The following is a 27062-nucleotide window of genomic DNA, read 5'->3' as shown; positions in this document are numbered from 1 at the left end:
CCGGAAACATAATACATGTGTGAATACATAGACAAACTTAGTGTCATTAGTATGCCTCTACTTAACTAGCTCGTTAATCAAAGATGGTTATGTTTCCTAACCATGAACAAAGTGTTGTTATTTGATTAACGAGGTCACATCATTAGTTGAATGATCTGATTGACATGACCCATTCCATTAGCTTAGCACCCGATCGTTTAGTATGTTGCTATTGCTTTCTTCATGACTTATACATGTTCCTATGACTATGAGATTATGCAACTCCCGTTTACCAGAGGAACACTTTGTGTGCTACCAAACGTCAGAACGTAACTGGGTGATTATAAAGGATCTGTACAGGTGTCTCCAAAGGTCGATGTTGGGTTGGCGTATTTCGAGATTAGGATTTGTCACTCCGATTGTCGGAGAGGTATCTCTGGGCCCTCTCGGTAATACACATCACATAAGCCTTGCAAGCATTGCAACTAATGAGTTAGTTGCGGGATGATGTATTACAGAACGAGTAAAGAGACTTGCCGGTAACGAGATTTAACTAGGTATTGGATACCGATGATCGAATCTCGGGCAAGTAACATACCGATGACAAAGGGAACAACGTATGTTGTTATGCGGTATGACCGATAAAGATCTTCGTAGAATATGTAGGAGCCAATATGGGCACCAATATGAGGTTATGTCATACTTTGGTTCAGCGGTATTGTTGGATGAAGCGGCCCGGACCGACATTACGCGTACGCTTACGCGAGACCGGTTCTCCCGACATGCTTTGCACATAGGTGGCTTGCGGGTGACTGTTTCTCCAACTTTAGTTGAACCGAGTGTGGCTACGCCCGGTCCTTGCGAAGGTTAAAACGGAGTCAAATTGACAAATATCGTTGTGGTTTTGATGCGTAGGTGAGATTGGTTCTTGCTTAAGCCCGTAGCAGCCACGTAAAACTTGCAACAACAAAGTAGAGGACGTCTAACTTGTTTTTGCAGGGCATGTTGTGATGTGATATGGCCAAGACATGATGCTAAATTTTATTGTATGGGATGATCATATTTTGTAACCGAGTTATCGGCAACTGGCAGGAGCCATATGGTTGTCGCTTTATTGTATGCAATGCAATCGCGGTGTAATGCTTTACTTTATCACTAAGCGGTAGCGATAGTCGTGGAAGCATAAGATTGGCGAGACGACAACGATGCTACGATGGAGATCAAGGTGTCACGCCGGTGACGATGGTGATCATGACGGTGCTTCGGAAATGGAGATCACAGGCACAAGATGATGATGGCCATATCATATCACTTATATTGATTGCATGTGATGTTTATCTTTTATGCATCTTATCTTGCTTTGATTGACGGTAGCATTATAAGATGATCTCTCACTAAATTATCAAGAAGTGTTCTCCCTGAGTATGCACCGTTGCGAAAGTTCTTCGTGCTGAGACACCACGTGATGATCGGGTGTGATAGGCTCTACGTTCAAATACAACGGGTGCAAAACAGTTGCACACGCGGAATACTCAGGTTATACTTGACGAGCCAAGCATATACAGATATGGCCTCGGAACACGGAGACCGAAAGGTCGAGCGTGAATCATATAGTAGATATGATCAACATAGTGATGTTCACCAATGAAACTACTCCATCTCACGTGATGATCGGACATGGTTTAGTTGATTTGGATCACGTGATCACTTAGAAGATTAGAGGGATGTCTATCTAAGTGGGAGTTCTTTAGTAATTTGATTAATTGAACTTAAACTTATCATGAACTTAGTACCTGATAGTATCTTGCTTGTTTATGTTTGATTGTAGATAGATGGCTCGTGCTGTTGTTCCGTTGAATTTTAATGCGTTCCTTGAGAAAGCAAAGTTGAAAGATGATGGTAGCAATTACACGGACTGGGTCCGTAACTTGAGGATTATCCTCATTGCTGCTCAGAAGAATTACGTCCTGGAAGCACCGCTGGGTGCCAGGCCTGCTGCTGGAGCAACACCAGATGTTATGAACGTCTGGCAGAGCAAAGCTGATGACTACTCAATAGTTCAGTGTGCCATGCTTTACGGCTTAGAATCGGGACTTCAACGACGTTTTGAACGTCATGGAGCACATGAGATGTTCCAGGAGTTGAAGTTAATATTTCAAGCAAATGTCCGGATTGAGAGATATGAAGTCTCCAATAAGTTCTATAGCTGCAAGATGGAGGAGAACAGTTCTGTCAGTGAGCATATACTCAAAATGTCTGGGTATAATAATCACTTGATTCAGATGGGAGTTAATCTTCCAGATGATTGCGTCATTGACAGAATTCTCCAATCACTGCCACCAAGCTACAAGAGCTTCGTGATGAACTATAATATGCAAGGGATGAACAAGACTATTCCCGAGCTCTTCGCAATGCTGAAAGCTGCGGAGGTAGAAATCAAAAAGGAGCATCAATTGTTGATGGTCAACAAGACCACTAGTTTCAAGAAAAAGGGCAAAGGGAAGAAGAAGGGGAACTGCAAGAAGAACGGCAAGCAAGTTGCTGCTCAAGAGAAGAAACCCAAGTCTGGACCTAAGCCTGAAACTGAGTGCTTCTACTGCAAGCAGACTGGTCACTGGAAGCGGAACTGCCCCAAGTTTTTGGCGGATAAGAAGGATGGCAAGGTGAACAAAGGTATATGTGATATACATGTTATTGATGTGTACCTTACTAATGTTCGCAGTAGCACCTGGGTATTTGATACTGGTTCTGTTGCTAATATTTGCAACTCGAAACAGGGACTACGGATTAAGCGAAGATTGGCTAAGGACGAGGTGACGATGCGCGTGGGAAACGGTTCCAAAGTCGATGTGATCGTGGTCGGCACGCTACCTCTACATCTACCTTCGGGATTAGTATTAGACCTAAATAATTGTTATTTGGTGCCAGCGTTGAGCATGAACATTATATCTGGATCTTGTTTAATGCGAGACGGTTATTCATTTAAATCAGAGAATAATGGTTGTTCTGTTTATATGAGTTATATCTTTTATGGTCATGCACCCTTGAAGAGTGGTCTATTCTTATTGAATCTCGATAGTAGTCATACACATATTCATAATGTAGAAGCCAAAAGATGCAGAGTTGATAATGATAGTGCAACTTATTTGTGGCATTGCCGTTTAGGTCATATCGATGTAAAGCGCATGAAGAAACTCCATACTGATGGACTTTTGGAACCACTTGATTATGAATCACTTGGTACTTGCGAACCGTGCCTTATGGGCAAGATGACTAAAACACCGTTCTCCGGTACTATGGAGAGAGCAACAGATTTATTGGTAATCATACATACAGATGTATGTGGTCCGATGAATGTTGAGGCTCGTGGCGGATATCGTTATTTTCTCACCTTCACAGATGATTTAAGCAGATATGGGTATATCTACTTAATGAAACATAAGTCTAAAACATTTGAAAAGTTCAAAGAATTTCAGAGTGAAGTTGAAAATCATCGTAACAAGAAAATAAAGTTTCAACGATCTGATCGTGGAGGAGAATATTTGAGTTACGAGTTTGGTGTACATTTGAAAAATTGTGGAATAGTTTCGCAACTCACGCCACCCGGAACACCACAACGTAATGGTGTGTCCGAACGTCGTAATCGTACTTTACTAGATATGGTGCGATCTATGATGTCTCTTACTGATTTACCGCTATTGTTTGGGGATACGCTCTAGAGACGTCCGCATTCACGTTAAATAGGGCACCATCAAAATCCGTTGAGACGACGCCTTATGAACTATGGTTTGGCAAGAAACCAAAGTTGTCGTTTCTGAAAGTTTGGGGCTGCGATGCTTATGTGAAAAAGCTTCAACCTGATAAGCTCGAACCCAAATCGGAGAAATGTGTCTTCATAGGATATCCAAAGGAAACTATTGGATACACCTTCTATCACAGATCCGAAGGCAAGACTTTTGTTGCTAAATTCGGAAATTTTCTGGAGAAGGAGTTTCTCTCGAAATAAGTGAGTGGGAGGAAAGTAGAACTTGATTATGTAACTGTACCTGCTCCCTTATTGGAGAGTAGTACATCACAGAAAACTGTTTCTGCGACACCTACACCAATAAGTGAGGAAGTTAATGATAATGATCATGAAACTTCAGAACAAGATACTACTGAACCTCGTAGATCAACCAGAGTCAGATCCGCGCCAGAGTGGTATGGTAATCCAGTTCTGGAAGTCATGCTACTAGATCATGATGAACCTACGAACTATGAAGAAGCGATGGTGAGCCCAGATTCCGCAAAATGGCTTGAAGCCATGAAATCTGAGATGGGATCCATGTATGAGAACAAAGTATGGATTTTGGTTGACTTGCCCGATGATCGGCAAGCAATTGAGAATAAATGGATCTTCAAGAAGAAGACTGAAGCTGACGGTAATATTACTGTCTACAAAGCTTGACTTGTCGCGAAAGGTTTTCGACAAGTTCAAGGAGTTGACTACGATGAGACCTTCTCACCCGTAGCAATGCTTAAGTCTGTCCGAATCATGTTAGCAATTGCCGCATTTTATGATTATGAAATTTGGCAGATGGATGTCAAAACTGCATTCCTAAATGGATTTCTGGAAGAAGAGTTGTATATGATGCAACTGGAAGGTTTTGTCGAGCCAAAGGGAGCTAACAAAGTGTGCAAGCTCCAGTGATCCATTTATGGACTGGTGCAAGCCTCTCGGAGTTGGAATAAACGTTTTGATAGTGTGATCAAAGCATTTGGGTTTATACAGACTTTCGGAGAAGCCTGTATTTACAAGAAAGTGAGTGGGAGCTCTGTAGCATTTCTGATATTATATGTGGATGACATATTACTGATTGGAAATGATATATAATTTCTGGATAGCATAAAGGGATACTTGAATAAGAGTTTTTCAATGAAAGACCTCAGAGAAGCTGCTTACATATTAGGCATAAAGATCTATAGAGATAGATCAAGACGCTTAATTGGACTTTCACAAAGCACATACCTTGACAAGATTTTGAAAAATTTCAAAATGGATCAAGCAAAGAAAGGGTTCTTGCCTGTGTTACAAGGTGTGAAGTTGAGTCAGACTCAATGCCCGACCACTGCAGAAGATAGAGAGAAGATGAAAGATGTTCCCTATGCTTCAGCCATAGGCTCTATCATGTATGCAATGCTGTGTACCAGACCTGATGTGTGCCTTGCTATAAGCTTAGCAGGGAGGTACCAAAGTAATCCAGGAGTGGATCACTGGACAGCGGTCAAGAACATCCTGAAATACCTGAAAAGGACTAAGGATATGTTTCTCGTATATGGAGGTGACAAAGAGCTCACCGTAAAAGGTTACGTTGATGCAAGCTTTGACACTGATCCGGACGATTCTAAATCGCAAACCGGATACGTGTTTACATTAAACGGTGGAGCTGTCAGTTGGTGCAGTTCTAAACAAAGCGTCGTAGCGGGATCTACATGTGAAGCGGACTACATAGCTGCTTCGGAAGCAGCAAACGAAGGAGTCTGGATGAAGGAGTTCATATCCGATCTAGGTGTCATACCTAGTGCGTCGGGTCCAATGAAAATCTATTGTGACAATACTGGTGCAATTGCCTTGGCAAAGGAATCCAGATTTCACAAGAGAACCAAGCACATCAAGAGACGCTTCAATTCCATCCGGGATCTAGTCCAGGTGGGAGACATAGAGATTTGCAAGATACATACGGATCTGAATGTGGCAGACCCATTGACTAAGCCTCTTCCACGAGCAAAACATGATCAGCACCAAGGCTCCATGGGTGTTAGAATCATTACTGTGTAATCTAGATTATTGACTCTAGTGCAAGTGGGAGACTGAAGGAAATATGCTCTAGAGGCAATAATAAAGTTATTATTTATTTCCTTATATCATGATAAATGTTTATTATTCATGCTAGAATTGTATTAACCGGAAACATAATACATGTGTGAATACATAGACAAACTTAGTGTCACTAGTATGCCTAGCTCGTTAATCAAAGATGGTTATGTTTCCTAACCATGAACAAAGTGTTGTTATTTGATTAACGATGTCACATCATTAGTTGAATGATCTGATTGACATGACCCATTCCATTAGCTTAGCACCCGATCGTTTAGTATGTTGCTATTGCTTTCTTCATGACTTATACATGTTCCTATGACTATGAGATTATGCAACTCCCGTTTACCAGAGGAACACTTCGTGTGCTACCAAACGTCACAACGTAACTGGGTGATTATAAAGGAGCTCTACAGGTGTCTCCAAAGGTCGATGTTGGGTTGGCATATTTCGAGATTAGGATTTGTCACTCCGATTGTCGGAGAGGTATCTCTGGGCCCTCTCGGTAATGCACATCACATAAACCTTGCAAGCATTGCAACTAATGAGTTAGTTGCGGGATGATGTATTACAGAACGAGTAAAGAGACTTGCCGGTAACGAGATTGAACTAGGTATTGGATACCGACGATCGAATCTCGGGCAAGTAACATACCGATGACAAAGGGAACAACGTATGTTGTTATGCGGTATGACCGATAAAGATCTTCGTAGAATATGTAGGAGCCAATATGGGAATCCAGGTCCCGCTATTGGTTATTGACCGGAGATGTGTCTCAATCATGTCTACATTGTTCTCGAACCGTAGGGTCCGCACGCTTAATGTTACGATGACGGTTATTATGAGTTTATGCATTTTGATGTACCGAATTTGTTCGGAGTCCCAGATGTGATCACGGACATGACGAGGAGTCTCGAAATGGTCGAGACATAAAGATTGATATATTGGATGACTATATTCGGACATCGGAAGGGTTCCAGAAGAGTATCGGATAAAACCGGAGCACCGGGGGGTTACCGGAACCCCCCCCCCCCCCGGGGGGGGGGGGTTAATGGGCCTCATGGGCCTAATGTGGAGAAGAGGAAGGGGCTGCCAGGGCAGGCCGCGCGCCCCCCCTTTCCTATTCTCCCTCCACCTCTCCTAGTTGGATGAGGATTGGGGGGGGGGGAGTCCTACTCCCGGTAGGAGTAGGACTCCTCCTGCGCGCCTCCTATGGCCGGCCGCACCCCCCCCTTGGATCCTTTATATACGGGGGCAGGGGGGCACCTCTAGACACACAAGTTGATCCACGTGATCGTTCCTTAGCCATGTGCAGTGCCCCCTGCCACCATATTCCACCTCGATCATATCGTTGTAGTGCTTAGGCGAAGCCCTGCGTCAGTAGAACATCATCATCGTCACCACGCCGTTGTGCTGACGGAACTCATCCCCGAAGCTTTGCTGGATCGGACCCCGGGGAACGTCATTGAGTTGTACGTGTGCTAAGAACTCGGAGGTGCCGGAGTAACGGTGCTTGGATCGGTCGGATCGGGAAGACGTACGACTACTTCCTCTACGTTGCGTCAACGCTTCCGTTGCGATCTACAAGGGTACGTAGATAACACTCTCCCCTCTTGTTGCTATGCATCACCATGATCTTGCGTGTGCGTAGGAATTTTTTTGAAATTACTGCGTTCCCCAACAGCTTCAGCATCAAGCTGGATGAGACATTCAAAGTTGATACAGTAAGTCACTTTGTCAATTATTATTTGAATGCAAAACTTATGCTTCATTTGCTTCAACTTATAATTTTAAATTTTCACTATTCTACTAGCGCATCCCCTGCCATGCAAGAATTTTTGTCTTGGATAAGATAGGTTTTAGTGCTATAGATGATATGGAGGTAAAGAGAGTTTACTTGAAGACGGAGCATGGGTATACTTTCAACGTCAAATTATATAATGGAGACACATACACCCATTTTGAATGCAAAACTTGGCAAGAACTATGCAAGGCTTATGCATTTGAGCCTGATATGGTTATCACCTTTGATATTCGTCCGGAAGATGATATTGAAGGTAATATAGACATCTAGGTCGATGTGCAAACGCCTCCAGTTCTACCATTATGTGAGTTTTTCTCAACCATGCATGCATATGTTTATGTCTTTGATACAGTTTATTCAAAAACAGTTGACAACTAATTTGTATTGTCAGCTTATTTCGGTTCAAGCAAACATGTCCGGTGCTTGGTAGACAGGACCTACTACTGCCCCGGGGCTCAACTAAACTGCGAGGAGATAAGTCATTATGTTTCATGGCTTGAGGATCTTAATACTGTCAAGACAAAAAAATTTCCTGAACTTAGAAATGTTAGTACTCAAAACATGCGACCAATGGTGATCGTATTGAACTACGGTCACATCTATAATCGAAAGATGGTAAGATTTTAACTATTTGTCCTTAATTAGTGCATCTTTTGCATACATTATTTTTGAAGCTAAACTTTCATTGCTTAGTATATTAATTACTATACGATGTTCTTCAACGGGGACTTCCGATGACAGTTGTGCCTCAGTGGATCGAGACTAAAGGTGACATGTCAATGGTTAGCTTACGGCCAAGATATCCTACATTGCACATGAGTGCATTCAGAATTTCTGAAAGCGAAGAATGCTTAATAGTGAAATATTGGAGCAAAATTGTTAACGATCGCAGAGAAGTACTAGGGGGCAGCAAGGAGAAGCGCAACCCAGGATTAGGAGACAGATTCATCTGCATGCTCCAGTATGATGAATCAGGAGAGCTATACATGTTCTATGCTATTCTACCTGAGAGGGAGCAGCAGGAGTAGCTACTAGTTCATGCTCTTAATTAGTACTTGTCGTTGGGGAACGCAGTAATTTCAAAAAAATTCCTACGCACACGCAAAATCATGGTGATGCATAGCAACGAGAGGGGCGAGTGTTATCTACGTACCCTCGTAGATCGCAACGGAAGCGTTGACGCAACGTAGAGGAAGTAGTCGTACGTCTTCCCAATCTGACCGATCCAAGCACCGTTACTCTGGCACCTCCGAGTTCTTAGCACACGTACAGCTCGATGACGCTCCCCGGGCTCCGATCCAGCAAAGCTTCGCGGATGAGTTCCGTCAGCACAACGGCGTGGTGACGATGATGATGTTCTACAGACGCAGGGCTTCGCCTAAGCACTACAACGATATGATCGAGGTGGAATATGGTGGCAGGGGGCACCGCACACGGCTAAGGAACGCTCACGTGGATCAACTTGTGTCTAGGGGTGCCCCCTGCCCCCGTATATAAAGGAGCAAGGGGAGGAGGCCGGCCGGCCAGGTGTGGCGCGCCAAGGAGGAGTCCTCCTCCTAGTAGGAGTAGGACACCTACTAGGAGGGGAAAGAGGTGGAGAGGGAGAAGGAAAGGGGGGCGCCTCCCCCTCCCCTAGTCCAATTCGGACCAGGGAGGAGGTGGCGCGAGGCCCACCTCTGGCAGCCCCACTCTCTCTCCACTAAGGCCCATATGGCCCATTACTTCTCCCGGTAGGGTTCCGGTAACCCTCCAGCTCTCCGGTTTTCTCCGAAATCACCCGGAACACTTCCGGTGTCCGAATATAGCCGTCCAATATATCAATCTTTATGTCTTGACCATTTTGAGACTCCTCGTCATGTCTGTGATCACATCCGGGACTCCAAACTAACTACGATACATCAAAATGCATAAACTCATAATAACTATCATCGTAACGTTAAGCGTGCGGACCCTATGGTTCGAGAACAATGCAGACATGATTGAGACACATCTCCGGTCAATAACCCATAGCGGGACCTAGATGCCCATATTGGCTCCTACATATTCTACGAAGATCTTTATCGGTCAGACCGCATAACAACATACGTTGTTCCCTTTGTCATCGGTATGTTACTTGCCCGAGATTCGATCGTCGGTATCCAATACCTAGTTCAATCTCATTACCGGAAAGTCTCTTTACTCGTTCCGTAATACATCATCTCGCAACTAACTCATTAGTTGCAATGCTTGCAAGGCTTATGTGATGTGCATTACCGAGAGGGCCCAGAGATACCTCTCCGACAATCGGAGTGACAAATCCTATTCTCGAAATAAGCCAACCCAACATCTACCATTGGAGACACCTGTAGAGCTCCTTTATAATCACTCAGTTACGTTGTGACGTTTGGTAGCACACAAAGTGTTCCTCCGGCAAACAGGAGTTGCATAATCTCATAGTCATAGGAACATGTATAAGTCATGAAGAAAGCAATAGCAACATACTAAACGATCGGGTGCTAAGCTAATGGAATGGGTCATGTCAATCAGATCATTCAACTAATGATGTGACCTCGTTAATCAAATAACAACACTTTGTTCATGGTTAGGAAACATAACCATCTTTGATTAACGAGCTAGGCATACTAGTGACACTAAGTTTGTCTATGTATTCACACATGTATTATGTTTCCGGTTAATACAATTCTAGCATGAATAATAAACATTTATCATGATATAAGGAAATAAATAATAACTTTATTATTGCCTCTAGAGCATATTTCCTTCAGTCTCCCACTTGCACTAGAGTCAATAATCTAGATTACACAGTAATGATTCTAACACCCATGGAGCCTTGGTGCTGATCATGTTTTGCTCGTGGAAGAGGCTTAGTCAATGGGTCTGCCACATTCAGATCCGTATGTATCTTGCAAATCTCTATGTCTCCCACCTGGACTAGATCCCGGATGGAATTGAAGCGTCTCTTGATGTGCTTGGTTCTCTTGTGAAATCTGGATTCCTTTGCCAAGGCAATTGCACCAGTATTGTCACAATAGATTTTCATTGGACCCGACGCACTAGGTATGACACCTAGATCGGATATGAACTCCTTCATCCAGACTCCTTCGTTTGCTGCTTCCGAAGCAGCTATGTACTCCGCTTCACATGTAGATCCCGCTACGACGCTTTGTTTAGAACTGCACCGACTGACAGCTCCACCGTTTAATGTAAACACGTATCCGGTTTGCGATTTAGAATCGTCCGGATCAGTGTCAAAGCTTGCATCACCGTAACCTTTTACGGTGAGCTCTTTGTCACCTCCATATACAAGAAACATATCCTTAGTCCTTTTCAGGTATTTCAGGATGTTCTTGACCGCTGTCCAGTGATCCACTCCTGGATTACTTTGGTACCTCCCTGCTAAGCTTATAGCAAGGCACACATCAGGTCTGGTACACAGTATTGCATACATGATAGAGCCTATGGCTGAAGCATAGGGAACATCTTTCATCTTCTCTCTATCTTCTGCAGTGGTCGGGCATTGAGTCTGACTCAACTTCACACCTTGTAACACAGGCAAGAACCCTTTCTTTGCTTGATCCATTTTGAACTTTTTCAAAATCTTGTCAAGGTATGTGCTTTGTGAAAGTCCAATTAAGCGTCTTGATCTATCTCTATAGATCTTTATGCCTAATATGTAAGCAGCTTCTCCGAGGTCTTTCATTGAAAAACTTTTATTCAAGTATCCCTTTATGTTGTCCAGAAATTCTATATCATTTCCAACCAGTAATATGTCATCCACATATAATATCAGAAATGCTACAGATCTCCCACTCACTTTCTTGTAAATACAGGCTTCTCTGAAAGTCTGTATAAAACCAAATGCTTTGATCACACTATCAAAAAGTTTATTCCAACTCCGAGAGGCTTGCACCAGTCCATAAATGTATTGCTGGAGCTTGCACACTTTGTTAGCTCCCTTTGGATCGACAAAACCTTCCAGTTGCATCATATACAACTCTTCTTCCAGAAATCCATTCAGAAATGCAGCTTTGACATCCATCTGCCAAATTTCATAATCATAAAATGCGGCAATTGCTAACATGATTATGACAGACTTAAGCATCGCTACATGTGAGAAGGTCTCATCGTAGTCAACCCCTTGAACTTGTCAAAAACCTTTTGCGACAAGTCGAGCTTTGTAGACAGTAATATTACCGTCAGCGTCAGTCTTCTTCTTGAAGATCCATTTATTCTCAATTGCTTGCCGATCATCGGGCAAGTCAACCAAAGTCCATACTTTGTTCTCATACATGGATCCCATCTCAGATTTCATGGCTTCAAGCCACTTTGCGGAATCTGGGCTCACCATCGCTTCTTCATAGTTCGTAGGTTCATCATGATCTAGTAGCATGACTTCCAAAACTGGATTACCGTACCACTCTGGCGCGGATCTCACTCTGGTTGATCTACGAGGTTCAGTAGTATCTTGTTCTGAAGTTTCATGATCATTATCATTAACTTCCTCACTTATTGGTGTAGGTGTCGCAGAAACAGTTTTCTGTGATGTACTACTTTCCAATAAAGGAGCAGGTACAGTTACCTCGTCAAGTTCTACTTTCCTCCCACTCACTTCTTTCGAGAGAAACTGCTTCTCCAGAAAGTTTCTGAATTTAGCAACAAAAGTCTTGCCTTCGGATCTGTGATAGAAGGTGTATCCAATAGTTTCCTTTGGATATCCTATGAAGACACATTTCTCCGATTTGGGTTCGAGCTTATCAGGTTGAAGCTTTTTCACATAAGCATCGCAGCCCCAAACTTTCAGAAACGACAACTTTGGTTTCTTGCCAAACCATAGTTCATAAGGCGTCGTCTCAACGGATTTTGATGGTGCCCTATTTAACGTGAATGCGGCCGTCTCTAGAGCGTATCCCCAAACAATAGCGGTAAATCAGTAAGAGACATCATAGATCGCACCATATCTAGTAAAGTACGATTACGACGTTCGGACACACCATTACGTTGTGGTGTTCCGGGTGGCGTGAGTTGCGAAACTATTCCACAATTTTTCAAATGTACACCAAACTCGTAACTCAAATATTCTCCTCCACGATCAGATCGTAGAAACTTTATTTTCTTGTTACGATGATTTTCAACTTCACTCTGAAATTCTTTGAACTTATCAAATGTTTCAGACTTATGTTTCATTAAGTAGATAGAACCATATTTGCTTAAATCATCTGTGAAGGTGAGAAAATAACGATATCCACCACGAGCCTCAACATTCATCGGACCACATACATCTGTATGTATGATTTCCAATAAATCTGTTGCTCTCTCCATAGTACCGGAGAACGGTGTTTTAGTCATCTTGCGCATAAGGCACGGTTCGCAAGTACCAAGTGATTCATAATCAAGTGGTTCCAAAAGTCCATTAGTATGGAGTTTCTTCACGCGCTTTACACAGATATGACCTAAACGGCAGTGCCACAAATAAGTTGCACTATCATTATCAACTCTGCATCTTTTGGCTTCTACATTATGAATATGTGTATCACTACTATCGAGATTCAATAAGAATAGACCACTCTTCAAGGGTGCATGACCATAAAAGATATTACTCATATAAATAGAACAACCATTATTCTATGATTTAAATGAATAACCGTCTCACATTAAACAAGATCCAGATATAATGTTCATGCTCAACGCTAGCACCAAATAACAATTATTTAGGTCTAATACTAATCCTGAAGGTAGATGTAGAGGTAGCGTGCCGACCGCGATCACATCGACTTTGGAACCGTTTCCCACGCGCATCGTCACCTCGTCCTTAGCCAATCTTCGCTTAATCCGTACTCCCTGTTTCGAGTTGCAAATATTAGCAACAGAACCAGTATCAAATACCCAGGTGCTACTGCGAGCATTAGTAAGGTACACATCAATAACATGTATATCACATATACCTTTGTTCACCCTGTCATCCTTCTTATCCGCCAAATACTTGGGGCAGTTCCGCTTCCAGTGACCAGTCTGCTTGCAGTAGAAGCACTCAGTTTCAGGCTTAGGTCTAGACTTGGGTTTCTTATCTTGAGCAGCAACTTGCTTGCCGTTCTTCTTGCAGTTCCCCTTCTTCTTCCCTTTGCCTTTTTCTTGAAACTAGTGGTCTTGTTGACCATCAACACTTGATGCTCCTTTTTGATTTCTACCTCCACAGCTTTCAGCATTGCGAAGAGCTCGGGAATAGTCTTGTTCATCCCTTGCATATTATAGTTCAGCACGAAGCTCTTGTAGCTTGGTGGCAGTGATTGGAGAATTCTCTCAATGACGCAATAATCTGGAAGATTAACTCCCATCTGAATCAAGTGATTATTATACCCAGACATTTTGAGTATATGCTCACTGACAGAAATGTTCTCCTCCATCTTGCAGCTATAGAACTTATTGGAGACTTCATATCTCTCAATCCGGGCATTTGCTTGAAATATTAACTTCAACTCCTGGAACATCTCATATGCTCCATGACGTTCAAAACGTCGTTGAAGTCCCGATTCTAAGCCGTAAAGCATGGCACACTGAACTATCGAGTAGTCATCAGCTTTGCTCTGCCAGACATTCATAACATCTGGTGTTGCTCCAGCAGTAGGCCTGGCACCCAGCGGTGCTTCCAGGACGTAATTCTTCTGAGCAGCAATGAGGATAATCCTCAAGTTACGGACCCACTCCGTGTAATTGCTACCATTATCTTTCAACTTTGCTTTCTCAAGGAACGCATTAAAATTCAACGGAACAACAGCACGAGCCATCTATCTACAATCAAACATAAACAAGCAAGATACTATCAGGTACTAAGTTCATGATAAATTTAAGTCCAATTAATCAAATTACTTAAGAACTCCCACTTAGATAGACATCCCTCTAATCCTCTAAGTGATCACGTGATCCAAATCAACTAAACCATGTCCGATCATCACGTGAGATGGAGTAGTTTCATTGGTGAACATCACTATGTTGATCATATCTACTATATGATTCACGCTCGACCTTTCGGTCTCCGTGTTCCGAGGACATATCTGTATATGCTTGGCTCGTCAAGTATAACCTGAGTATTCCGCGTGTGCAACTATTTTGCACCCGTTGTATTTGAACGTAGAGCCTATCACACCCGATTATCACGTGGTGTCTCAGCACGAAGAACTTTCGCAACGGTGCATACTCAGGGAGAACACTTCTTGATAATTTAGTGAGAGATCATCTTATAATGCTACCGTCAATCAAAGCAAGATAAGATGCATAAAAGATAAACATCACATGCAATCAATATAAGTGATATGATATGGCCATCATCATCTTGTGCCTGTGATCTCCATCTCCGAAGCACCGTCATGATCACCATCGTCACCGGCGCGACACCTTGATCTCCATGGTAGCATCATTGTCGTCTCGCCAATCTTATGCTTCCATGACTATCGCTACCGCTTAGTGATAAAGTAAAGCATTACATCGCGGTTGCATTGCATACAATAAAGCGAAAACCATATGGCTCCTGCCAGTTGCCGATAACTCAGTTACAAAACATGATCATCTCATACAATAAAATTTAGCATCATGTCTTGGCCATATCACATCACAACATGCCCTGCAAAAACAAGTTAGACGTCCTCTACTTTGTTGTTGCAAGTTTTACGTGGCTGCTACGGGCTTAAGCAAGAACCAGTCTCACCTATGCATCAAAACCACAACGATAGTTTGTCAATTTGACTCCATTTTAACCTTCGCAAGGACCGGGCGTAGCCACACTTGGTTCAACTAAAGTTGGAGAAACAGTCACCCGCAAGCCACCTTTGTGCAAAGCACGTCGGGAGAACCAGTCTCGCGTAAGCGTACGCGTAATGTCGGTCCGGGCCGCTTCATCCAACAATACCGCCGAACCAAAGTATGACATGCTGGTAGGCAGTATGACTTATATCGTCCACAACTCACTTGTGTTCTACTCGTGCAAATAACATCAAACCATAAAACCTAGGCTCGGATGCCACTGTTGGGGAACGCAGTAATTTCAAAAAAATTCCTACGCACACGCAAAATCATGGTGATGCATAGCAACGAGAGGGGAGAGTGTTATCTACGTACCCTCGTAGATCGCAACGGAAGCGTTGACGCAACGTAGAGGAAGTAGTCGTACGTCTTCCCAATCTGACCGATCCAAGCACCGTTACTCCGGTACCTCCGAGTTCTTAGCACACGCACAGCTCGATGACGCTCCCCGGGCTCCGATCCAGCAAAGCTTCGGGGATGAGTTCCGCCAGCACAACGGCGTGGTGACGATGATGATGTTCTACCGACGCAGGGCTTCGCCTAAGCACTACAACGATATGATCGAGGTGGAATATGGTGGCAGGGGGCACCGCACACGGCTAAGGAACGATCACGTGGATCAACTTGTGTCTACGGGTGCCCCCTGCCCCCGTATATAAAGGAGCAAGGGGAGGAGGCCGGCCGGCCAGGTGTGGCGCGCCAAGGAGGAGTCCTCCTCCTAGTAGGAGTAGGACTCCTACTAGGAGGGGGAAAGAGGTGGAGAGGGAGAAGGAAAGGGGGGCGCCGCCCCCCTCCCCTAGTCCAATTCGGACCAGGGAGGAGGTGGCGCGCGGCCCACCTCTGGAAGCCCTTCTCTCTCTCCACTAAGGCCCATATGGCCCATTACTTCTCCCTGTATTGTTCCGGTAACCCTCCGGCTCTCCGGTTTTCTCCGAAATCACCCGGAACACTTCCGGTGTCCGAATATAGCCGTCCAATATATCAATCTTTATGTCTCGACCATTTCGAGACTCCTCGTCATGTCCGTGATCACATCCGGGACTCCGAACTAACTCCGGTACATCAAAATGCATAAACTCATAATAACTGTCATCGTAACGTTAAGCGTGCGGACCCTACGGTTCGAGAACAATGCAGACATGACTGAGACACATCTCCGGTCAATAACCAATAGCGGGATCTGGATGCCCATATTGGCTCCTACATATTCTACGAAGATCTTTATCGGTCAGACCGCATAACAACATACGTTGTTCCCTTTGTCATCGGTATGTTACTTGCCCGAGATTCGATCATCGGTATCTAATACCTAGTTCAATCTTGTTACTGGCAAGTCTCTTTACTCGTTCCGTAATACATCATCTCACAACTAACTCATTAGTTGCAATGCTTGCAAGGCTTATGTGATGTGCATTACCGAGAGGGCCCAGAGATACCTCTCCGACAATCGGAGTGACAAATCCTATTCTCGAAATACGCCAACCCAACATCTACCATTGGAGACACATGTAGAGCTCCTTTATAATCACCCAGTTACGTTGTGACGTTTGGTAGCACAAAAAGTGTTCCTCAGGCAAACGGGAGTTGCATAATCTCATAGTCATAGGAACATGTATAAGTCATGAAGAAAGCAATAGCAACATACTAAACGATCGGGTGCTAAGCTAATGGAATGGGTCATGTCAATCAGATCATTCAACTAATGATGTGACCTCGTTAATTAAATAACAACACTTTGTTCATGGTTAGGAAACATAACCAACTTTGATTAACGAGCTAGTCAAGTAGAGGCATACTAGTGACACTAAGTTTGTCTATGTATTCACACATGTATTATGTTTCCGGTTAATACAATTCTAGCATGAATAATAAACATTTATCATGACATAAGGAAATAAATAATAACTTTATTATTGCCTCTAGGGCATATTTCCTTCACTTGTCTCATGTCCGTGTCCTGAACTTCGATGTTGGTGATGATTATGTTGAACTTGATGATATCTTTGCTTCTGTTACAAAGTGAATGTTTCCTCTTTAAGCTAGCCAGTGTTGGTGATGATTAGATAGCTAGAGGTAATGACTATGATGATTAAATAGTGGTAATTAGACGACTACGATGATTTTTAGCTAGCTAGAGTTTATTTATTTATTAATATGCGATGATGATGATGATGATGATGATGATGACGACTACAACTCATTATAACGTAAAACAATCCTAAATTAAATTGATAACACAAATTTAATTGAAAAATACAAAATAAAACAAAAACCCACAAACAACTAGTATCGGTTGGTGTTACCAACCGGTACTAAAGGGCGCCCGGCCCCCGGAGCTGGCTCGTGCCACGTGGTTGCCCTTTAGCACCGGTTCGTGCTGAACCGGTACTAAAGGGGGGGGGCTTTGGTGCCCACACTTCAGTGCCAGTTATGGAACCGGCACTAAAGGGCCTTACGAACCGGTGCTATTGCCCGGTCCTGCACTAGTGTTATAGCTTCATCAGATGAGCTTGTCACAATTATTTCATCAACATATATGAGCACAAATATGGATATACTTGATTTGTTATAATTAAATGAACAATGACGTGTCAGACTTTGAAGGAACAAAACCAAGTGCTTGCATCTTCTTACTGAGACGAGAATACCATGCTCTTGGTGCCTGCTTTAGTCCATACAACGCCTTGTCAAATTTGCACACATGAAGTGGTGCATGTGTGTTTACAAACCCAGGTGGTTGTTTCATGTAAACCTCTTCTTCTAGAACACCATGGAGGAACATGTTCTGAACATCTAGCTGACGTAGACTCCATCCCCTGGACACAGCAATGGACAAAACAAGACGGATAGTAGCAGCCTTTACAACTGGACTAAACGTGTCCTCGTAGTCAATACCATACCGTTGTTTAAAACCCTTTGCAATGAGTCTGGCTTTGTAACGGTCAATGGTTCCATCAGCTTTCCTTTTAATCCTAAAAACCCACTTACAGTCAATAAGATTTTTACCTCGTTGTGAAGGAACCAAGTGCCATGTTCTATTTTTCTTAAGTGATATGATTTCATCATGCATTGCTTTTCTCCAATTTGCATCACCCAAAGCTTCCTCAAGTGTATTGGGTTCTCCTGGTTCACCTGTAGAACATACCAACCCATATTTTGTAACGTGTTTATAATCAACAGGTTTAATTACCCCTTGTTGTAGTCGCATTCGACGTGGAGGAGTAGGAGCAGGCGCTTCTGTAGAGAGGTCCGGCGCAGAGGATCCCGGAACTGGATCGAACTGATCCTCACCCGATCCCAAGGAGGATCCGCGCGGGCCTCCAAAAACAGCAGCGTCATCAGGCGATGTCGAAGCGGGATCTTCTGTGGTCGTGGGTCGTGGTGTGGAAGCCGATATCACCGCAGAAGATCCGGGCCTGGAGGCGTCATCATGGCCCAATGATTTCCTGGGCCCTGGGCTGAGCAAATCTGCCCCCGCGTCCGCCTGACGAGTGGCGGCACGACGTGTGTACACACGCAGTTGGGCCTGACTCTGAACGCGGCCCGAGCTAGTACCGGCCCGCCGCTTGTCAGGCGCGGAGTCGCGCGCATGAGGGGGAGCGCTGCCGCCCGCCAGGCTCTGCCGCGTGGCTGGTGCAGATTCGGCGGCGCGCCCGCCTGCTCCTGTTTCGGCTGGCGCGGCAGAATCACTGCCAGGCGTGGGGCCCGAGGAAGATCTGCTGCCTGGCTGCAGCACCTGCGTTGATCCCGAGGTGGATATGTCCCCTGAGCCAGGACACATGAAATAAGGGTCTGCGGCGCCATTTTCTTCATTATTTGCTGCGATTTTTGCACTGTTTTCTTCTGCATCATCACAAAGCTCATGGAGACCATTAGTAGGGTTAGTCAACATATGATCATCACAATTTGTAATACCCCCTTGATCATATCCAGAGAGATGAGAGGGTAAAAGCAAGATTTCCTTGCGGAGTAGGGCACCGGCATTGGGATGAAGATCCGCAAAAGGAAATTTTGTCTCATCAAAAACAACATCACGTGAGATATATACCCTACCAGTGGAGATGTCAAGACACTTGACACCTCTGTGTTGGGCGCTATAGCCAAGAAAAGCACACCGTTTTGAGCGAAACATGAGCTTGCGTTGATTGTAAGGCCGAAGATTTGGCCAACACGCACACCCAAAAACACGAAGAGAGGTGTAATCAGGTTTCGTGTGGAGGAGACGTTCCATAGGTGTTTCATTATTTATGACATGACTAGGAAGCATATTGATGATGTGAACAGCTGTTAGAAAGGCCTCATCCCAAAACTTGAGAGGCATGGAGGCTCCTGCGAGGAGGGCCAAGCCAACCTCAACAATGTGCCTATGCTTGCGCTCGGCCCACCCGTTTTGTTGGTGAGCGTGTGGGCATGATACTTGGTGAGATATGCCTATATTTTGGAAGAAGGAATTGAGTTTCTCGTATTCCCCTCCCCAATCGGATTGGACAGCAATGATCTTACTGTCAAACTTTCTTTCAATGAGTGCTTGAAAGTTGTGAAAAACTTGAAACACATGAGATCTTTTTTTGAGAAGATAGATCCATGAGAATTTGCTATAGTCATTGATAAAACTAACATAGTATGTGTGTCTACCAACAGAGAAGGGGGCCGGTCCCCACACATCAGAAAAGATCAATTGCAAGGGTTTAGTGGAGACACTAGTAGATATGGGATATGGTAATTGATGACTTTTAGCACACTGACATGAATCACAGATAGTTTCAATATTGCGCTCACCAACAAACGGGAGCTTATTTTTCCTAAGTAATTTTTCAACCAAAGAAAATGAGGCATGTCCTAAACGATCATGCCATCGTGTGGACGAAAGCTTGATAGCACCACAAGCTTGTTTATTGAATCTTCTAAACTCCGGATCATGCCATCGTGTGAACTTTCCTCGTGGCATGATCCTTGATCAAAAAGAAGAAATGATGAAATTCAAGAAAAACATGATTATCAATAGAAATTCTATGAACGGAGAGAAGATTCTTATGAGCACTAGGAACATGCAGGATTCTTTTGAGATGAATTTTACGACTAGGGGTATTAAAAATTGAGTGGCCAATGTGACTTATACCCATACCTTCACCATTGGCCGTATGAATTTGATCTTTGCCACGATATTTCTCCTTCATTGTGACTTTCTCGAGTTCATTGGTGATGTGGTTTGTGGCACCACTGTCAACATACCAGTTTGTGTCAATTCCATAGGAGCCAGCGGCCGCCGCAGCAACTTTCTCTTCATCTTGTGAGGAGTCGCCGTCATCTTCTTCGTAGCGGTACCAACAGTCCTTTGCCGTATGGCCAGGCTTGCCGCAAATTTGGCAGCGGGGTAAGTCCGGACGGGACCGGTTGGAACCACCACTGCCACCACCACAGCGCCCTTTGGAGTTACCAGAGCGCCCGCCGCCGCGTGAATTGTTGGAGTAGTTGTTGGGGTAGCCACTTCCGCCGGAGCCGAACCTCCCCTTGCCACGGGAAGATGAACGCGAGCGAGAGCCACCACCGCGGCCTCTGGATGCAGAGTTGGCCGACGATTTGAAGCCACCGCCGGAGCCATGATACTGCGCCATGCGTTGATCAAAGTTACTGAGCATGGCAAAAAGTTCATCGAGGGTTACCGAGGTGACACGGGCATCTAGTGCGGAGACGAGGGGCTGATACTCTTGGTCCAGCCCGTGGATGACGTAGGAGATGAGCTCGTCATCCTGGATGGGTTTTCCCGCCGCGGTGAGTTCATCGGCGAGACCCCTCATGGCGGCGAAGAAGGTGGCCACCGATTGATTGCCCTTCTGCGCATTAATCAGCGCTGTGCGGATGTTGTTGACGCGGCTGAGTGACTACGACGAGAACATGCTCGCCAGCGCCACCCAGAGTTCGCGCGCCGTGGTGATCGTGGTCACCGTGACGAGCACTTCCTTGGACAAGTGTTGGAGTAGATATCCAAGGACCTGCTGATCCTCCTTCACCCAAAGCGGATGGAGGGGATTCGACCCAGTGGTCTCCTTGCCGGCGGCGTCCTTGGTGGTGAGGACTTTGGCCGGCTCGTTTGCCGTGCCGTCGACTTAATGGAAGACGCCGGCGCCCCGCAGCTGCGGCGTGATCTGTTTCCGCCACAGCACATAGTTGGTGCGGGTGAGCTTCTCCGGGGCTCCACCGCCGAGCATCGACTGGAAGGAGGCGGAGGAGGAAGACATGGTTGTGCGCACGTGATGGAGATGGACTAGCTAGGGTTTCTGGTGGAAGAAGAAGGCTCTGATACCATGTGCGACTTGCGGTAAACGTCTTGGCTTTCCTGGCCAGACGTGTTGCGTGTTAAATAGCTGGGTTGCCAGCCCGGATACGCGTACAGGTTGTTGGGATACATCTCTTGGAGAGAAAGAATACTAGAGATAAGAAAGATAAAGATTACATAGTATTCTAACTAACTAACTACTCCATGGGATGATCTTGTACCGGCGCAACTCCTTGACGTACACGCAATATCTCATGCTTGACAACCCCCTGCCATGGAAGACAGTGCACAACCTTGTTCCATGGAGACCTCCAGTGCCTTTTTTTTCTTCCTGCTAGGTAATGTGACCACCAATGCAAAAACAACAAGATAGCTAAATAATCTGCATTAGGAAAAAAACTGCATGTAGGAGTATTTTACCAGTCGTGAAATCAGCATTGACAGAGAAAAAAAGAACATTAGATTTCACATAGCTGGGGAATTGTGGAAACCCTAACCTTCTATTCTACTTCAAAAGCATTAACAATCCACAGAAGCAAAACAGACAGCACGTACAGAGGAAGGACAGGAACAGGAAGAAAGACGGCGTTCGTCCAACATGTAGAGAAGTATCACAAATCACTTCATGCTGAAGCTTTTCTCATGATCGCTAATAAAATATCTTTGTCCAACGCTCATAGTTTCAAGTTAAAATCAACTCTTGCAACATCAACTTACAAGCCCAGAATGAAATAAGTCATCAGTTTCAAAAGCAAATCAATAATAGTGGCATACAGGAACCGTATTTGTTGGAGTACGAATGGCACAAATAATAAAATCAATAATCTCAACAAACATAGTGGAAATGTAGGATGATGAGAAAGCGCTCCAAGAGAATACCACATTTCAGCTGCTGATAACATGATCCACGATTATCTTTGGCTTCTTGATGGCCTTCAAATCTTCTACTATGAAGTTGGTTATTTCATCTACTGCGCTATTGACTCTGAGGTGAACCTCCTGGAGACCTTGCAGGGTGTCGACGCCGAGAAGGCCCTCGAAGGCTTCGAACCGCATCTCAATCCTTTCGAGCACCGGCATTGCATATTCTGGGAAGCTCAGCTTTGGCACCAGAGGTGCAAAGAAGTGAAGCAGCTTAAGGCTCTTGAATCCTCCACTTGGGACAAAGATCTCCCCGCCAGACTCCGATTTGTTCTTCTCAAGGATGTCCTCTATGGCCTCATCCTGCTTCGCTGCACTCAGCGAAAAGGTGAGGGAAAACAACAAAGGCAGGCCGCAGAGGAGCTCAAAAGTATCAATCTGGAGAACTGTTACAGAGAGCGTCAACATATTTGTAGGCACGACGGTGGTGGTCACGGGCGGCACTTACTGACGGCGAATAGGACATTTTTGTCAGGTGCAAGGGTAACGGCCATCGCACGCGGAGGCTTGACGCGTCAGCGGCACAGTTTGGCGTTGATGCTCAAGCACACTAATGGTTCCCCGCCGGCTTCTAGCACCCGGTCAGCGGCTCCAACGGTATGGTGGATACCGAAGTGTGATTCGCGTCGGTGTGGAGTGGCAGCGGCCAGTTTTGCCCCGAGACATGGGCGTCCACCTGATGGCCATTTCGGTGGTTTAAGGTGGGAAGACATCCCACCAGTCCGCTAGTGCCTTGGCCCTGGCTTGGAGTACTGGTGGAAGCGACTATCGAACATCCGTCTTGAAGATGCTGATTGGAACACCGCTTCATGCCCAGGGTGAAAATTCTTGTTCCGATCTTTGTTGGTTGGGCACAGCAGCGACGAACTCGCGTCATTGCCTTGTTAAAGGTGTTATCTACTACTTGCGGTTGTACTGGTCTTCATTGAGTGATCTCGGCAACCAGGATGAAAATCCTTGTCCGGCCGTCTTTGGTCAGACGTGATGATGATGGCACAAGGGCGATTATTCCTTCTTGAAGGCATTGTTGTGGAAGAAGTTGACTTAGTTGTAGGAGGTTCTTTCATATCTTGTAATGGTTCGAGCACTGTTTGCCTTTAGTCCGTACTTTTCTTAATATTTAACAGAAATGGTTCTACGCATCGCTCGATGCAGAGGCCGGGGGCTATCCTACTTAAAAAAAGATGAAGTATAATACATATATTCATTTTTTTCTTATAACATTCAATTTTATTGACGCACCATGATACAACATAAAGCTGATACATACACTTTACTTTTTGATACAATACATAAATTTGTATGAGTTGCATAAGAAATATACATTATGATTGTATTTTTCAAGGCTAGCAAAGTGCGCTTGTAAACACTAACTCAATGACATGTATACTTGACCACACCGGGGATGTGAACACGGTAGAAATAGTCGTCCCAGTCAACGGACTTGGGGTCAAAGTCCAAGTAATAGGACCCATTGTTATTTTGATCCGTGTTCATTGCCATCCTTAGCCTCTCCAAGTTTGTGTCATCAAAGCTTCACATGATTGATAATATCAAGTCAAATAATAACAGTTTGAACAAAATATTACATATTGATATATTAAGAGGGCACACTGGTATACCATGTAATTGCTTAAGTGAACTAAAAAAACATTTGACAAGCTTTTAAGTTGCTTACCATCCTTTGAACAAACCGTAATGGTGCGTAGAGCTCGACCATATGCATGAAGAATATGTATTTTCTGCTAAGCTTGTTGTAGTACCGTGAGAAAACACCACAAAGGGCAATGTTCAGCAGGCCAAGCATCTGTCCAATTTATCACGGGAGAAGTACAAACATTAGGCTCATTCTCGTGTCATATACGAAATAAACTATTCTATGTTGAATGGTGAGCTAACCTGGAGCGGAAGCTTGTACACGAGGGCGGTGTAAAATCTCAACTGTGCGAGCGTGCTGAAGAACCTCATCTTCTTCATCCGGACATGCTCGCCATTCCTTCCTTTGCACAACGGATTTTCGAAGAAGTAACAGTGCATTGATTCCACAACAAGGGCGGAGGGTGCTGGGTTGCGTAAAGAGGAAGTTACATGGTAGATGATCTGCGGTTGTTGATCCTTTAATTGTGCTGCCATGGCAACCATCATAGCGTTCACCACAATGTCCCCCGGAATCTGTTCAAACCATCCGCCAAGAAAGCAACACATCTGGTTAACTGGTTCCTTCGTCAAATTTCATTCCACCGGTTTCCGATTTGTAAATGAACTCACCACGTCTATTATTAAATCAAGGTCGCCGATGAAGAATGGCAAGATCTGCTTGGCATAGCCGATCATCACCAAGTCAATTGTTCTGCAAAACATAAAATGATAAGTAGTCATTCACCGTTGGTGTGAAAGATCAAGACACTGAGTTTTTTTTGGTTCAGTAACCTGATTCCTTCCATCCATCCAGGAAATGGCTCCTTGAGTGTACTCGTTATGATGCTCGGGCGGATGATGACCACCAGAAAGCGCCCCCGCAGGTGTCCCATAATCATCTCCCCCATTGCCTTTGTGAAGACATAGGTGTTTGGCCACCCAAAGTGTCGTGCCCTTCATCCATTTGAGCATAAAAACATATAGCAAATGTATCAGTGGAAAAAATGATTGCACATGAATAAGTATGTTGCCGATTTTGGTTTTCTGCTTATTTGTGTGTGTCTGACCTCTTGAGGCCAAGCTCTTTCATTGTTTTCTTCTCAGCTTTCTCTGTGGAACAGTTGGCCCTTAGTTCTCTTCTGGCCTATTTAATAAGATTTATCTCTGATTCGATGTCTAGATGTGTACCCACCCTTAGTGTCTCACCCATCAAGAATGGCTTCTCTGGTATTAACCCCTCTTGTTCACCAGCTACGTAGGCTGTTCAAGTCATATAAACACTCACTTAATGAGTTACAATTTGGAATTGCATGCCACCACCAACCACAAATGCATAGGTTATATATAGTCCTATTGCTTCACACCAGTTGAAACATGAAGTAACATCTTGAGCTTAGTACACTTGTTTGCGAATGCGCAGACGTTCTTCGCTCCCAAGACATTCACGTCGAAAGCCGCGTCATATCTGAAAAATTGGGATGACATTTTGACCAATTATTCCAGCGCTGTGCCAGTAATATGTGACCAGGAAACACATACAAACCTTTCAGAGAAATTCGTAGTTGCAGCACCGTTAACGATGATGTCTATGTCCTTGCACAAAGCTCTCAGCTGGGCACTATCTAGTCCAAAGTCCTCATGATATCTCCTGCCAAAGGACAGATCTTTTCTTCGATAAAATTTTCGAACCCCACACCATGTTTTTTTTTCAGCAGTTGAAAGATCTCCTTCGCTGTAACCTGAAAATACCATAACAGTATTTGTACTCCACATTGTAAAATTACTCTCTCAGGAGCAAAGTATACATTCTCAGAGATGAATGCTGCTAATCCAGCTGCAAACTTAGTGGATTAAGAAAACCATTGATTTTTAGGTTTATTGTTTGTCAAGAGCATTTGATGCACCTCCGTACTATTTAGTATAGTGTTACCGTGTACTATCCTACACCTTCCTTATTGTGCTCTCTACTATTCATTCCTTCTGTCGTGTGATAATTTTTTTTTAATGTTGGTCGTGTGGTAATTATGGAACACACAACGATAGATATACTGCAAAATATGCAATGCATTCACTTGTTCCCTCTATATTTCTAGGTAGTATAGAAGGCGAGAGAACAAGTGAGAACAGATTTTTAAGAAACACATTGACGTGTATAAATGAATATGTCACCTCTGTCTGAAGTCGAAGCTTTGCAGATTCAACATTGGGGGCCCGAATTAAGAGGAAGAGCTTCTTCACATCAGGCTGAACCCTCAGTATCTTTTCCACAAGCACTACATGCAAATCATGCAAGAAAGACCAACATATAGGCCTCTGAGATGATCAGCACGTCCTGAACTTAAACATAGTGAGCATGCATGAACACATACCTTTTCCTAGGAACCCAGTTGAACCAGTAATGAGGATGCTCTTGTTCCTAAAGTATCCTACAACGCTGTCCTCATCCATTTCACCGATCATTGCCATCTACTTTTACCTGCCTCACGAACCGTCAGGTTTATGACACTTGATCAAAGGTGATGGAAGACTACTTGTGTGGTTATTAATTTATAGGGTAGAAAGGGGGTAGGTTTCATTGGTTGAATGGAACAAGGCAGGAAAGGTTGTTGAGGTGCTCAGGGCAACTAATCTCCAATTGCTTGCTTATTTGCAACTAGTAGGATGACCCATGCATTTGCGCGGCTAGATTGACTTCGTGTTATTATACATGTCATTTTAGACTTTGAAATGAACTTTTGTATACACCTTTGTTAAAAATAAGCATACTTATTTTCTTGTATAAATTGTCAATT

At 44.2% G+C, this 27062-nt stretch overlaps 1 pseudogene; it reads right to left on the bottom strand.

The window, feature by feature from the left end:
* Positions 1-23847: 23847 nt before the first annotated feature.
* Positions 23848-26765, bottom strand: LOC123057505 (fatty acyl-CoA reductase 1-like; annotated as a pseudogene).
* Between the last annotated feature and the right edge of the window lie 297 nt (positions 26766-27062).

The sequence above is a fragment of the Triticum aestivum genome, chromosome 3A, assembly GCF_018294505.1.
Source record: "Triticum aestivum cultivar Chinese Spring chromosome 3A, IWGSC CS RefSeq v2.1, whole genome shotgun sequence".
In the NCBI taxonomy this organism is placed as follows: domain Eukaryota; kingdom Viridiplantae; phylum Streptophyta; class Magnoliopsida; order Poales; family Poaceae; genus Triticum; species Triticum aestivum.
The sequence above is the reverse complement of the archived record's forward strand: the minus strand, read 5'-3'. Positions and strand labels throughout refer to the sequence as shown.